We start from the raw sequence: 13857 nt of genomic DNA, 5'->3' as shown, positions 1-13857 counted from the left end.
AAAAAAAAAAAAAAGAAATTCTCCTTGAAATACTTTTTTTTTTTACTCACGTGGGCTTTCATGGGTTGAGTTGTTCTGAGACAATGTTGGCTGTTCCCTTGCTCTGTCTTTCCCTTAGTTTGTACGTTGTTCATTTCCCATGTATTTGATCATCATTGTGGTGGGATGCATAGTCCTCCATGCTCCAGAAGATGCAAATGAATTCAGCCTCAGAATAATGGGCTCAGAAGGAATGAGTCCCTCAAGACTGGCACCCTGGGCTGGGCGAGGTGGCTCGTGCCTGTAATCCCAGCACTTTGGGAGGCCCAGGCAGGTGGATCATGAGGTCAGGAGTTCAAGACCAGCCTGGCCAAGATGGTGAAACCCTGTCTCTACTGAAAATACAAAAATTAGTCGAGTGTAGTGGCACATGCCTGTAATCCCAGCTACTTGGGAGGCTGAGGCAGAGAATTGCTTGAACTTGGGAGGCAAGGTTGCAGTGAGCCCAGATTGCACCACTGCACTCCAGCCTGTGCGACAGAGCAAGACTCCATCTCAAAAAAAAAAAAAAAAAAAAAAGAAGTGGCACCCTGGAGGAGGTCATGGAGTCAGGGCTTTATTGAAAGCATACCAGGAACCTAATGTATTTTAGTAGTATTTTTGTGGCAAGAGAAGTAGGCACACATAATTCGTCTTTTCTTCCTCATTCTTGAGAGCATCACACTTGTCACTTGTCTACCTTATCACTTCTACTCTTTTTTTTTTTTTTTTTTTTTTTTTTAACCTTTGACCTACTTGTACCCTAATATCCATTCTCCTGTCTAATCTTCACATCTCTGGACCCCAAATCTCATCCGTCTTACATACATCGCCATCTACAGTGTTCTCCAGTGTTGGCATAGAGATTTGTGTTAGCAAATATATATGCTTTGTTAAACTGACGTCGAGCAGTAGCTGCTGTGTTGTGCTCCTGTTTTCCTTGGCCTGGACAAATCCCTCTCTACAGCACTCACATGTCATGAGGATGTAAAGTTCTGCAGATGAGTGGTTTGCAGATGCAGGAATTGTAGACCCTGCCTATACTCCCTGTGTTACATACCTGGTTGTGTCCTTTACGTCATGAGGCCTCCTACATTCTGTGACCTTTAGAGTCCAGTAATAATAAATAGCACCATCTTCCACCTGAAGCCAACGTTCTGTTCCTCCAAGTATTTTCTTTTTTTTTTTTTTTTTTTTTTGAGACGGAGTCTTGCTCTGTCGCCCAGGCTGGGGTGCAGTGGCCGGATCTCAGCTCACTGCAAGCTCCGCCTCCCAGGTTTACGCCATTCTCCTACCTCAGCCTCCCGAGTAGCTGGGACTACAGGCGCCCGCCAACCCGCCCGGCTAGTTTTTTTGCATTTTTTAGTAGAGACGGGGTTTCACCGTGTTAGCCAGGATGGTCTCGATCTCCTGACCTTGTGATCCGTCCGTCTCGGCCTCCCAAAGTGCTGGGATTACAGGCTTGAGCCACCGCGCCCGGCCCCTCCAAGTATTTTCTTGGAGTAATTCCTCAATTTGTCAGATACACTTGTGGGTGGTCTGTGCCTTCCCACCAGAGTTAACATGCACTTCACCAGCATTTTCTTGCTTTCAGGTTGTTGGTGTGGAGTGGAAGATGAGGCACCTTCTAAGCAAAGTATTTATATACAAAGAGAGACTCAGGTCAGGATTCCTATGGCAGGTGTGTCTCCCAAGAAGGCCCACCCCTGTGAGATGTGTGGCCCTATCTTAGGAGACATTTTGCACATGGGAGATCATCAGGGAACACATCCCAAGCAGAAACTGCACAGGTGTGAGGCCTGGGGGAACAAATTGTATGACAGTGGAAACTTTCATCAACACCAGAATGAGTACATTGGAGAGAAACCCTACAGAGGCAGTGTTGAGGAAGTGTTGTTTGTGAAGAGGTGTAAGTTCCATGTGTCAGGGGAGTCATCTGTCTTCAGTCAGAGTGGAAAAGACTTTTTGCCCATTTCAGGATTACTCCAGCAGGAGGCCACTCACACTGGGGAGAAGTCAAACAGCAAAACTGAGTGTGTGTCTCCCTTTCAGCTGGGGGGAGCTCACTATAGCCATGGAGAATCCATGAAACATTTTAGCACCAAACATACACTCAGTCAGCACGAGAGACTTCTCCCTAGAGAAGAGTGTTATGTGTGCTGTGAATGTGGGAAATCCTTTAGCAAACATGCTAGCTGCAGTAATCATCAGAGAGTTCACACTGGTAAAAGACTTTATGAATGTGGAGAATGTGTGAAATCCTTTAGCAAATATGCTAGCTTCAGTAATCATCAGAGAGTTCACACTGGAAAAAAACATGAATGTGGAGAATGTGGGAAATCCTTTAGTCAAAAGAGAAGCCTCATTCAACATCAGCGATTTCACACTGGAGAAAAACCTTATGAGTGTGAAGAGTGTGGGAAATCTTTTAGTTCAGAAGGACATCTTAGGAGCCATCAACGAGTTCACGCTGGAGAAAGACCTTACGAGTGTGGAGAATGTGTGAAATCTTTCAGTCATAAGCGCAGTCTTGTTCACCATCAGCGAGTTCACAGTGGAGAAAGACCTTATCAGTGTGGAGAATGTGGGAAATCTTTCAGTCAAAAGGGCAACCTCGTTCTACACCAGCGAGTTCACACTGGAGCAAGACCTTATGAGTGTGGAGAATGTGGGAAATCTTTTAGTTCAAAAGGACACCTTAGGAACCATCACCACATTCACACTGGAGACAGACTTTATGAGTGTGGAGAGTGTGGGAAATCTTTTAGTCATAAGGGCACCCTCATTCTACATCAGCGAGTTCACCCTAGAGAACGACCTTATGGGTGTGGAGAATGTGGGAAATCTTTTAGTTCAAACGGGCACCTTAGGAGCCATCAGCGTGTTCATACTGGAGAAAGACCTTATGAGTGTGGAGAATGTGGGAAATCTTTTAGTCATAAGCGCAGCCTTGTTCACCATCAGCGCATTCACACTGGAGAAAGACCTTACAAGTGTGGAGAATGTGGGAAATCTTTTATTGGAAAAGGACACCTTAGGAATCATCAGCGAGTTCACACTGCAGAAAGACCTTTTAAGTGTGGGGAATGTGGGAAATGTTTTAGTCACAAGGGTAACCTCGTTCTACACCAGTATGGCCATATGGGAGGAAGGCCTTATGTGTGTAGGGAATGTGGAAAATTATTTAAGAAGAAGTCTTGCCTCCTTGCACACCAGAGAATTCACAATGGAGAAAAGCCATATGCTTGTGAAGCTTGTCAGAAATTTTTTAGGCACAAGTACCAACTCATTGCACATCAGAGAGTTCACACTGGAGAAAGGCCTTATGAATGCAATGATTGTGGAAAATCATTTACCCACAGCTCTACGTTCCATGTTCATAAGCGAATTCACACTGGAGAAAAGCCTTATGAGTGCAGTGAATGTGGAAAATCTTTTGCTGAAAGCTCCAGTCTCACTAAACACAGGAGAGTTCACACTGGAGAAAAGCCTTATAAATGTGAGAAATGTGGGAAATTATTTAACAAGAAGTCTCACTTCCTTGTACATCAGAAAGTTCACACTGGAGAAAAGTCATATGAGTGTGAGGATTGTCAGAAAGTTTTTAGCAAGAAGGACCACCTCATTGCACATCAGAGAGTTCACACTGGAGAAAAGCCATATGAATGCAATGATTGTGGGAAATCATTTACCCACAACTCTGCATTCCGTGTTCATAAGAGAGTTCACACTGGTCACACGACCTTATGAGTGCAGTGAATGTGGGAAATATTTTGCTGGAAGCTCCTGTCTCACTAAACAAAAAAGAGTTCACACTGGAGAAAAGCCTTATGGGTGCAGTGAATGTGGGGAGAAATTTAGCCAAAGCTTTTCACTTTTTCATCATCAGAGAGTTCACAAGAGAAAGGCCTTAATTGTGTAGTGAATGTGGGAAATCCTTTGCCAAAACTTTCAGTCTCATTAAACACAGGAGAGTTCACACTGGAGCAAGGTCTTGTGATTGCAGCAAATGTGGAAAAAAAGTTACCTGAAGGTCTTCTCTCCTTGAACATCAGAGTTCGCACTAGACAAATGAAATACATTTGGGCCATTTTGTAGCCACACCTCTGTGCTTCTTCGACATCAGAGAGTTAACACTGGATCAGGGCCTTACCAGTGTGACAAATGTGAGATATTTATGTAGAAATCTAGCTCCATAATACACAGGAGACTTCCCACTGCAGAAACGCTTTTTGAATGTAATGAATGCAAGAAAGGCTTCAGCCTTTTTTTTTTTTTTTGAGATGGAGTCTCACTCTGTCACCCAGGTTGTAGTGCAGTATTGTGGTCTAGGCTCACTGCAAGCTCTGCCCCCTGGGTTCACACCCTTCTCCTGCCTCAGCCTCCCGAGTAACTGGGACTACAGATGTCCACCACCACGCCCGGCTAATATTTTGTATTTTCAGTAGAGACAGGGTTTCACCGTGTTAGCCAGGATGGTCTTGATCTCTTGACCTCGTGATCCGCCCACCTCGGCCTCCCAAAGTGCTGGGATTACAGGAATAAGCCACCACGCCCAGCCCAGCCTTCAGCCTTCTTATTAGAGCCTCAAACATTGTCATGAGAAAAACACAATAGATGTATATGGAATGTTACTTCTTTTTCAATGTAACATTCGAGGAGCTCCTTTGAGGGTGCCACCTGCCTAGATTTAATGTCATTTATTGAGAATCTGCAAAAGTTCCAAGCGTGGGGCAGCTACAGTGCATTTTTCACTCTACCCAGCTGCCTTGCTAGATTTTGTTTTGAGATAGTGTGTCACTCTGTCACTCAGGATGGAGTGTAGTGATGTGTTCACATTTCTTGATCTCCTGGACTTGTGATTCTCTTGCCTCAGCCTCCTGAGTAGCTGAAACCACAGGCATGCACCACCATGCTCCACTAATTCTTTAAGTTTTGGAGAGACAGGGTCTCACCATGTTGCCCAGGCTGGTCTTCAACTTCTGGACTCAAGTGATCTTTCCACCTTGGCCTCCAAACATGCTGGGATTACAGGTGTGAGTTACTGTGCCTCATTTTTTTTTTTTTTAACTTTTAATTTCTGATCTAGTCACAGAAGGATTTGTTGAGTAGCTTCAGCACTTCTTTCTTTGTCATTTTTTCTGTCTGATAAGTCGTGCCATGGACCTTACCCATTTTTATCCCAGAGGCCTCTTATGTTGACTTGAAAAGATGAACTATGTCTTTCAGAGATCTTGTGGGTATCACATAAATCTTGACAAATTTTCTACCCTCCAAGTCATGATCCTAAGGACAGCTTGCCTCCCATTTCTCCAGTTTGTGCTATTATGGAGGCCTTATTGTTTCAGCCTTCTTCAATCTTGAGGGTTGTTGTCACTGTATGCGTGGTTCAGAAACAAGTAGGTCCTGTTACCATGAAGGGGGTCACAGCTTTTGTTGGCATAGATAAACTCTTTGTGGCTCATGGGACAGTATGAATGCAGAACATAGCTTTCTCCACTTGTGGACTGCTTTGCATAGCTGCCAGAGGCCTCCAGAGAAGGCCTTCAGGGCTTTGTGGTCTTTATCTGTAGCATGGATACTAAAATTTGTGGACTCATAGGTCAGCTGGGTACAGGGCATTTTTTGTGACAATTTCTGGTGTTTTTTGAACAAGACAAAATTCTCACTTTTACGAGGTATATTGCATTGTACTTGGTACTGTTGAGGGAAGTTTGTTCCCCAGCTCTTGCAATGCAGACACATGCCTTGATATCCAGAATTCTGTAGGATAACATCACAGATTGTAATGCTATTGGGTGAAATTATAATTTTATAGAATTACTGCATTTATAGGCAGTGGAGGAGACAGAATAATGTAATTGCAACACGTCTTTTGTTTTTTGTTTTTTTTTGAGACGGAGTCTCGCGCTGTTGCCCAGGCTGGAGTGCAGTGGTGCAATTTTGGCTCACGGCAACCTCTGCCTCCCAGGTTCAAATGATTCTCCAGCCTCAGCCTCCCGAGTAGCTGGGACTACAGGCACGTGCCACCACACCCAGCTGATTTTTGTATTTTTAGTAGACATGTGGTTTCACCGTGTTGGCCAGGCTGGTCTGGAACTCCTGACCTCGTGATCCGCTGGCCTCAGCCTCCCAAAGTGCTGGGATTACAGGTGTGAGCCACCGTGCCTGACATAATGCATGTCTTTTAAAAGGGCATCCACGATGATCCAGTCACTATGTAGGTGATGAATATGCAGATACAGGAATTTCAGTTCTTCCATAATGATGAATGTTGTATTGTTGAGGCCATTGTCAGAGGAAATACTCTTAGAGGCTTTGTGAATTCCTGTACCCATTCTGGGCTGTGCACCTCAAGGTCATTCCTGCATTAGCAGGAGAAGGGAGATCTCAGTTCAGTGATGTGGCCTTTGTGACCAGCCAGCCAGTTAATCAGATGGAAATGGCCTTATTGCCACATCAACATTTGCTACCATGGAGGCTAGTTTTCTCACTTAGGGCATGAGAAGAATTGGTGTAGTCAGTATAGAGTTGCCAAACCTGTTCTCCAAAAATAATGATAAATATTTTTCTTTTGAATTGCATTTTTTTATTATTATTTTTAATTTTTATTTTTTTTGAGATGGAGTCCCGCTGTGTTGCCCAGGCTGAATGGAGTGCAGTGGCACGATCTCGTCTCACTGCAAGCCCTGCCTCCTGGGTTCACACCATTCTCCTGCCTCAGCCTTCCAAGTACCTGGGACTACAGGCACCCGCCACCACACCTGGCTAATTTTTTGTATCTTTACTAGAGATGGGGTTTCACCGTGTTAACCAAGATAGTGTCGATCTCCTGAATTCGTGATCTGCCCACCTGGGCCTCCCAAAATGCTGGGATTACAGGCATAAGCCACTGCGCCCAGCAATTTTTTTTTCTTTTTTGAGATAGAGTCTCACTGTCACCCAGGCTGGAGTACAGTGGCATGACCTAGGCTCACTGCAACCTCTACTTCCTAGGTTCAAGTAATTCTCCTGGTTCAGCCTCCCGTGTAGCTGGGACTGGAAGCATGTGCCACCATGCCCAGCCAATTTTTGTATTTTTAGTAGAGACGGAGTTTTGCCATGTTCGCCAGGCTGATCTCGGACTCCTAACCTCAGGTGATCTGCCTGCCTCAGCCTCCAAAAGTGGTGGGATTACAGGTGTGAGCCACTGCTCCCAGTCTGAAGTATATTTTAAAGCAGTGATAAGTTATAAATGACATTCAGTAAAGTATGCATATTTAAGCTGCAGTATGTGATAAATTTGGAGTTTCATATAATCCCATGAAACCACTGACATAGTCACAATAATGAAATTAACACCTTTATATTTACCTGGAACCTTTTTTAAAAGTCTTTCTGTTCTCCAGACGATCAATGATTTACTTTGCTGTACAGTAAAGTACTTTCCATTTTCTGGAATTTTAGATGACTGATGTAATAAAGTGTTTCCTCGTATAATCCCCGGGTGCTCTCTTGTATCATTTTTTTGTTTTTTAATGACCAGTATATATATATATATTTATTTTTTTGGAGACGGAGTCTTGCTCTTGCCCAGGCTGGAGTGCAGTGGTGCGATCTTGGCTCTCTGCAAGCTCCGCCTCCCGGGTTCATGCCATTCTCCTGCCTCAGCCTCCGGAGCAGGTGAGACTACAGGCGCCCGCCACCACGCCCGGCTAATTTTTTTGTATTTTTAGTAGAGACGGGGTTTCATTGTGTTAGCCAGGATGGTCTCAATCTCTTAACCTCATGATCCACCCGCCTCGGCCTCCCAAAGTGCTGGGATTACAGGCTTGAGCCACCGCACCTGACCCAAAATGTATTTATTTAATATTAATCACAAGGCCTCCACCAAGGCTTAAATTAAAAGACAAAAGAAAAATAGTACCAAAGCTCAAGATACAGAGTTCTATACAGAAATCACGGAAAGGGCAATCTAAGGAAAAATTAAAAAAACACAAGGATAGGCTGCGCAGCCTGGGTCAGAGCTCCTGGCTGGTGACCTACTTTGAGTAGCTTTCTTGCAGGTACTTCCTTATTTTTATTTTTTTTGAGATGGAGTTTCACTCTTGTTGTCCAGGCTGGAGTGCAATAGTGAGATCTCAGCTCACCGCAACCTCCGCCTCACGGGTTGAAGTGATTCTCCTGCCTCAGCCTCCCGAGTAGCTGGGATTACAGGCACATGCTACCACGCTTGGCCAATTTTTAATTTTTTTAAATAGAGATGAGGTTTCTCCATGTTTATCAGGCCTTGGACTGTATCTACCTCAGGTGATCCACCCACCTCGGCCTCCCAAAGTGCTGGGATTAGTCGTGAGCCACTGCACCTGGCCCTTGCAAGTACTTCTTAAAGCTGTGGGGTTTCCCAGAGCTTGGTAGCATGTGTGTTCAAAGGGCTATTAATGTTGGGTTCTAGCAGGCACTGGATAGAGAGCAGGATGGTCCTGATATCATACAGGGCAGACCACTTCTCCTTCAGGATTTCCAGGCATATGTTACCCTGGGTGTTCATGTTAGGGTGGTAGCAGGGTGTGAGGAACTTCACCATGGGTGCATTATAAGGGTGGGTAGTCACTGAGGAACTCTAGCAAGAGTTTATACCTCAGGTCTTCATACACTGTGCCAGCAGCTCCATGGATAGTCTCCATTTGATAAGGCTTTCAGGGCAGGCAGAAATTCTTTTGTCACCAGGCATTGTGAGGGTCACCAGCTCCTGCTGTAGCCTTTTGTCTACAGGGTCCCAGGCAATGCTCCTGCTGGGCTCAGCTCCTTTATGGGTGGTGGCAACACTGACAGCGACTGGGTCAAAGTTTTGGGAGGCTACCTGGGTGGCAAGAACTCAGAAAATGTGACTGCATCTGTGATCATCATGTTTATTTTTTAATCTTTATGTATTTTGAGACGGAGTCTTGCTCTTGTCACCCAGGCTGGAGTGCAGTGGCGTGATCTTGGCTCACCACAACCTCCGCCTCCCGGGTTCAAGCCATTTTCTTGCTTCAGCCTGTGGAGTAGCTGGGATTACAGGCACTTGCCACCATGCCCGGCTAAGTTTTTATATTTTTAGTAGAGACAGGGTTTTTCCATGTTGGTCAGGCTGGTCTTGAACTCCCAACCTCAGGTGATCCACCCACCTCGGCTTCCCAAAGTGCTGGGTTACAGGCATGAGCCACCACACCTGGCTTAAAAATATGACAGGCCGGGTGTGGTGGCTCTGGCCCACACGATGAAACCCCGTCTCTACTAAAAATACAAAAATGAGCTGGGCTTTTAGTGGCACGTACCTGTAATCCCAGCTACTTGGGAGGCCGAGGCAAGAGAATCGAACCCGGGAGATGGAGGTTGTGGTGAGCCAAGATCACGCCACTGCACTCCAGCCTGGGTGACAAAGTGAGACTCCATCTAAGAAAAAAATATATATATATTTTTAAGTTCTCAGTCAACTTTAACTGAATAGTTAGTGGTCAGTTTTGTAATCACAGTGACATTCTTGCAAACAAATATAATGTGTGGCCTCTTTGATATACTGGATAGTTAAAAACTGTTTTAAAGTTTTGCCTAATATTTTATGATTTATCTCAATGTAATCTGTGTAGTGAAATTTATAGATGACGCCTTTTTTTTTTTTTTTTTTTTTTTATAAAGACAAGAGTCTAGCTCTGTTGCCTAGGCTGGAGGGCATGATGTCAGCTTACTGCAATCTGCGCCTCCTGCATTCAAGCGATTCTCGTGCCTCAGACTCCCGAACAGCTGGGATTACAGGTGCACGACACCACGTCTGGCTAATTTTTGGATTTTTAGTAGAAATGGTGTTTCACGGTGTTGGCCTGACTAGTCTCGAACTCCTGTCCTCAAGTGATCCACCTGTCTCAGCCTTCCAAAGTGCTGGGATTACAGGCATGAACCACTGCGCCCAGCCTAAATTACTACTTTTTATGTTACACATTTTAAGTAATTTTTGTCATTTCCATCTTAGGTTGTTGCTTTTTTGTTTGTTTTTTGAGACAAAGTCTCGCTGTGTCACCCAGGCTGGAGTGCAGTGGCATGATCTTGGCTCACTGCAAGCTGTGCCTCCTGGGTTCATGCCATTCTCCTGCCTCAGCCTCCCGACTAGCTGAGACTACAGGCTAATTTTTTTGTATTTTTAGTAGAGACGGGGTTTCACAGTGTTAGCCGGGATGGTCTCAATCTCCTGACCTCGTGATCTGGCCACCTTGGCCTCCCAAAGTGCTGGGATTAGGGGTGTGAGCCACCGTGCCCGGCCGGGTTGTCGCTTTTAATGTGCTTTGGTTTTAATTTTATGTAGAAAAGTAAAATGGTTTTTTCTCTTTAAATCCTTGCTTTTAATGACTTGTGCACCCCAATTTATTAAGAAAATAAACCATTTAAAAAATAATCTTGAGTTGGGCATAGTAGTTTATTTCTGTAATCCCAGCACATTGGGAGGCAGAGGCAGGCTGTTGACTTGAGCCCAGGAGATTGAGACCACCATGGGCAACATAGGAAAATCCTGTGTTCACAAAAAATGCAAAAATTAGCCGGGCAGGGTGCCTGCCTGTAGTCCCAGCTACCTAGGAGGCTGAGGTGGCAGGATTACTTGAACCCTGGGGGTGTCTGAGGCTGCAGTGAGCCATGATCATGCCACTGCATTCCAGCCTGGGCAGAAGGGCAAGATTCTGTCTCCAAAAATAAAATAAAAAGTATATGTGTGTGTATAGACATATATATATATACACACACGTATATATAATGCCTTTGTGTAGACGATTTAATTTTCAATTTTCATGTGAAGCATAAATTGAGCAGTTTTTCTATCTCAATTTTTAATCTATTTTAACATTATATTACATTATTTATTTTCTCTGGAAATTGATAAGCAACATACACCCCTCAGACATGGAATTTCAAATAGGAAAAGATGTATGAATCTTTTATACAAAAAAATTCCGACATACATTTAAGTCACATACAAGCAGGAAGATTAACTTCATAAGAGAATTAGCAAAAGTTGTATTAATTCAAGACAAGAGCCTGCAGAGCCTAAAATTGCTTAGTACTGTTTTTGCCTATATAAACTGTAGTTTTGCCTATATAAACTGTAGTTTATGGATAAAATAAAGGATTTTTTTTTTTTTGAGGCAGGTCTCGCTCTGTTGCCCAGGCTACAGTGCGATGGCACCATCTCGGCTGACTGCAACCTCCATTTTCCAGGAAGGCTCTTTTTTTTTTTTTTTTTGAGACGAGTCTCGCTCTGTCGCCCAGGCTGGAGTGCAGTGGCCGGATCTCAGCTCACTGCAAGCTCCGCCTCCCGGGTTCACGCCATTCTCCTGCCTCTCCCAACTAGCTGGGACTACAGGCGCCCACCACCTCGCCCAGCTAGTTTTTTGTGTTTTTTAGTAGAGACGGGGTTTCACTGCGTTAGCCAGGATGGTCTCGATCTCCTGACCTCGTGATCCGCCCGTCTCGGCCTCCCAAAGTGCTGGGATTACAGGCTTGAGCCACTGCGACCGGCCGGAAGGCTCTTTAATGCCCCCTGATTATAAAGGTTTTGTGCAAACATAATTTGGTGTAATAAAAAAATATTTACACAAGAGACAGACACATACTCGTCAGTGTGTACGGTCATAATTTGAACAAGCCCTTTTAAACTTATAGATATCATTGAAACTCCTATGTTGATTAAAAATGATCAAAGATCTTTCCAGTGAGGATGAAAAATACTAGTGAGAATGAAGTATCACTATTTCATATACGTGCCTATATGTGCTTACATATGCTTACATACAGCACATGCTGTAATACAAGGTGACACTGGCCGGGCGCGGTGGCTCAAGCCTGTAATCCCAGCACTTTGGGAGGCCGAGACGGGCGGATCACGAGGTCAGGAGATCGAGACCATCCTGGCTAACACGGTGAAACCCCGTCTCTACTACAAAATACAAAAAAACTTAGCCGGGCGAGGTGGCAGGCGCCTGTAGTCCCAGCTACTCGGGAGGCTGAGGCAGGAGAATGGCGTGAACCCGGAAGGCGGAGCTTGCAGTGAGCTGAGATCCGGCCACTGCACTCCAGCCTGAGTGACACAGCGAGACTCCGTCACAAAAAAAAACAAGGTGACATTTAGGGGTTGAGACTTAACATCTGATTATACCTTGCTATTTATAACTTACAATCTTACTCACATTTCTCAAGTGCTATGCCTTTAGGTGCCTATATGTCATGCTATCATAGAATTTCTAGGGATAAGCCGGGGGTGGTGGCAGACGCCTGTAATCGCAGCACTTTAGAAGGCCAAGGAGGGTGGATCATGAGGTCAGGAGTTTGATACCAGCCTGGCTAACATAGTGAAAGCTCATCTCTACTAAAAATACAAAAATTAGCTGGGCGTGGTGGCGGGAACCAATAGGCCCAGCTACTCAGGAGGCTGAGGGAAGAGAATCACTTGAACCTGGGAGGCAGAGGTTGCAGTGAGCGGAGACCACGCCATTGCACTTCAGCCTGGGTGACAGACTGTAGCTCAAAAAAAAGAAAAAAGTGTAAAGGTAAACTGAGGCTGGAGCCGAACCGGGAACGAAGACACAAGGCAGATGGCAGTGAGAATAGCCTTTTATTAGGGCTTGCGGGCGAGGTTCCTCAGTCCAAAGGCGTGGGCCGAGGAAGTCGCGCTGAGGGAGGAGGGTAGGGGCTTTTTATAGCCTGAGAGGTAGGGAAGCTGGTTGTGCAAACGGGGCCTGGGGGGTCTTGAAACTACTAGGGCAGGAGTTGAGTAAAGGTCATGAGGAAGGGGTCTTTGGAAACTGTTAACCGAAACTGCTGTTTACGAACTTGTGGAATGCAGGTGAGCTGCCGGTCATGGGGGAGTGTGGTTGCCCAGCCAGAATCTTTCACGTATGCAAGTCTGCGGGTGTGTACAAGGGTGAAGGGAGTCTTTAACAAAAGGCCTGCCACGCCGGGTAACGCCGCCATGTTGGGTCTAGATTCCTGCCTAAGATTCCGACCTCTTTCTTTTTTTTTTTTTTTTTTTGAGACGGAGTCTCGCTCTGTCGCCCAGGCTGGAGTGCAGTGGCCGGATCTCAGCTCACTGCAAGCTCCGCCTCCCGGGTTCACGCCATTCTCCTGCCTCAGCCTCCCAAGTAGCTGGGACTACAGGCGCCCACCACCTCGCCCGGCTAGTTTTTTGTACTTTTTAGTAGAGACGGGGTTTCACCGTATTAACCAGGATGGTCTCGATCTCCTGACCTCGTGATCCGCCCGTCTCGGCCTCCCAAAGTGCTGGGATTACAGGCTTGAGCCACCGCGCCCGGCCCGACCTCTTTCTAATAAGAAAATGGGGCAACGTGTTCATCCGGCTGCTTCCTGCTGGTATGGGTCGTCATGGGGTTCTTCGGAGGTCGGAACTGGGGTATGGGGTGGAGCAGCATCTGATTGAAAGTGACCTGGGAGGCTTCTTTCATGCGGTCCTGGATGAAGCGGAGGAGACAGGGAGCTATGAGTAGCAAGAAGCCAATGATTACTAAGGGGCTTAGAAAGGGTAGGACTTGGGCCGGGCGCGGTGGCTCAAGCCTGTAATCCCAGCACTTTGGGAGGCCGAGACGGGCGGATCACGAGGTCAGGAGATCGAGACCATCCTGGCGAACACGGTGAAACCCCGTCTCTACTACAAAATACAAAAAAAACTAGCCGGGCGACGTGGCGGGCGCCTGTAATCCCAGCTACTCGGGAGGCTGAGGCAGGAGAATGGCGTAAACCCGGGAGGCGGAGCTTGCAGTGAGCTGAGATCCGGCCACTGCACTCCAGCCTGGGTGACAGAGCGAGACTCCATCTCAA

At 45.8% G+C, this 13857-nt stretch overlaps 1 protein-coding gene and 1 pseudogene across 1 annotated transcript in view; one reads left to right on the top strand and one right to left on the bottom strand.

Annotated features, from left to right (window-relative positions):
• The window catches only part of LOC112612249 (zinc finger protein 552), a 65710-nt gene that overhangs the window by 12144 nt on the left and 39709 nt on the right, over window positions 1–13857 (top strand). The window lies entirely within an intron of this gene.
• LOC112612773 lies at window positions 8236–11659 on the bottom strand (annotated as a pseudogene).

This window comes from Theropithecus gelada, chromosome 19, assembly GCF_003255815.1.
Source record: "Theropithecus gelada isolate Dixy chromosome 19, Tgel_1.0, whole genome shotgun sequence".
Lineage (NCBI taxonomy): Eukaryota > Metazoa > Chordata > Mammalia > Primates > Cercopithecidae > Theropithecus > Theropithecus gelada.
This window is presented reverse-complemented; position numbering and strand designations above follow the sequence as displayed.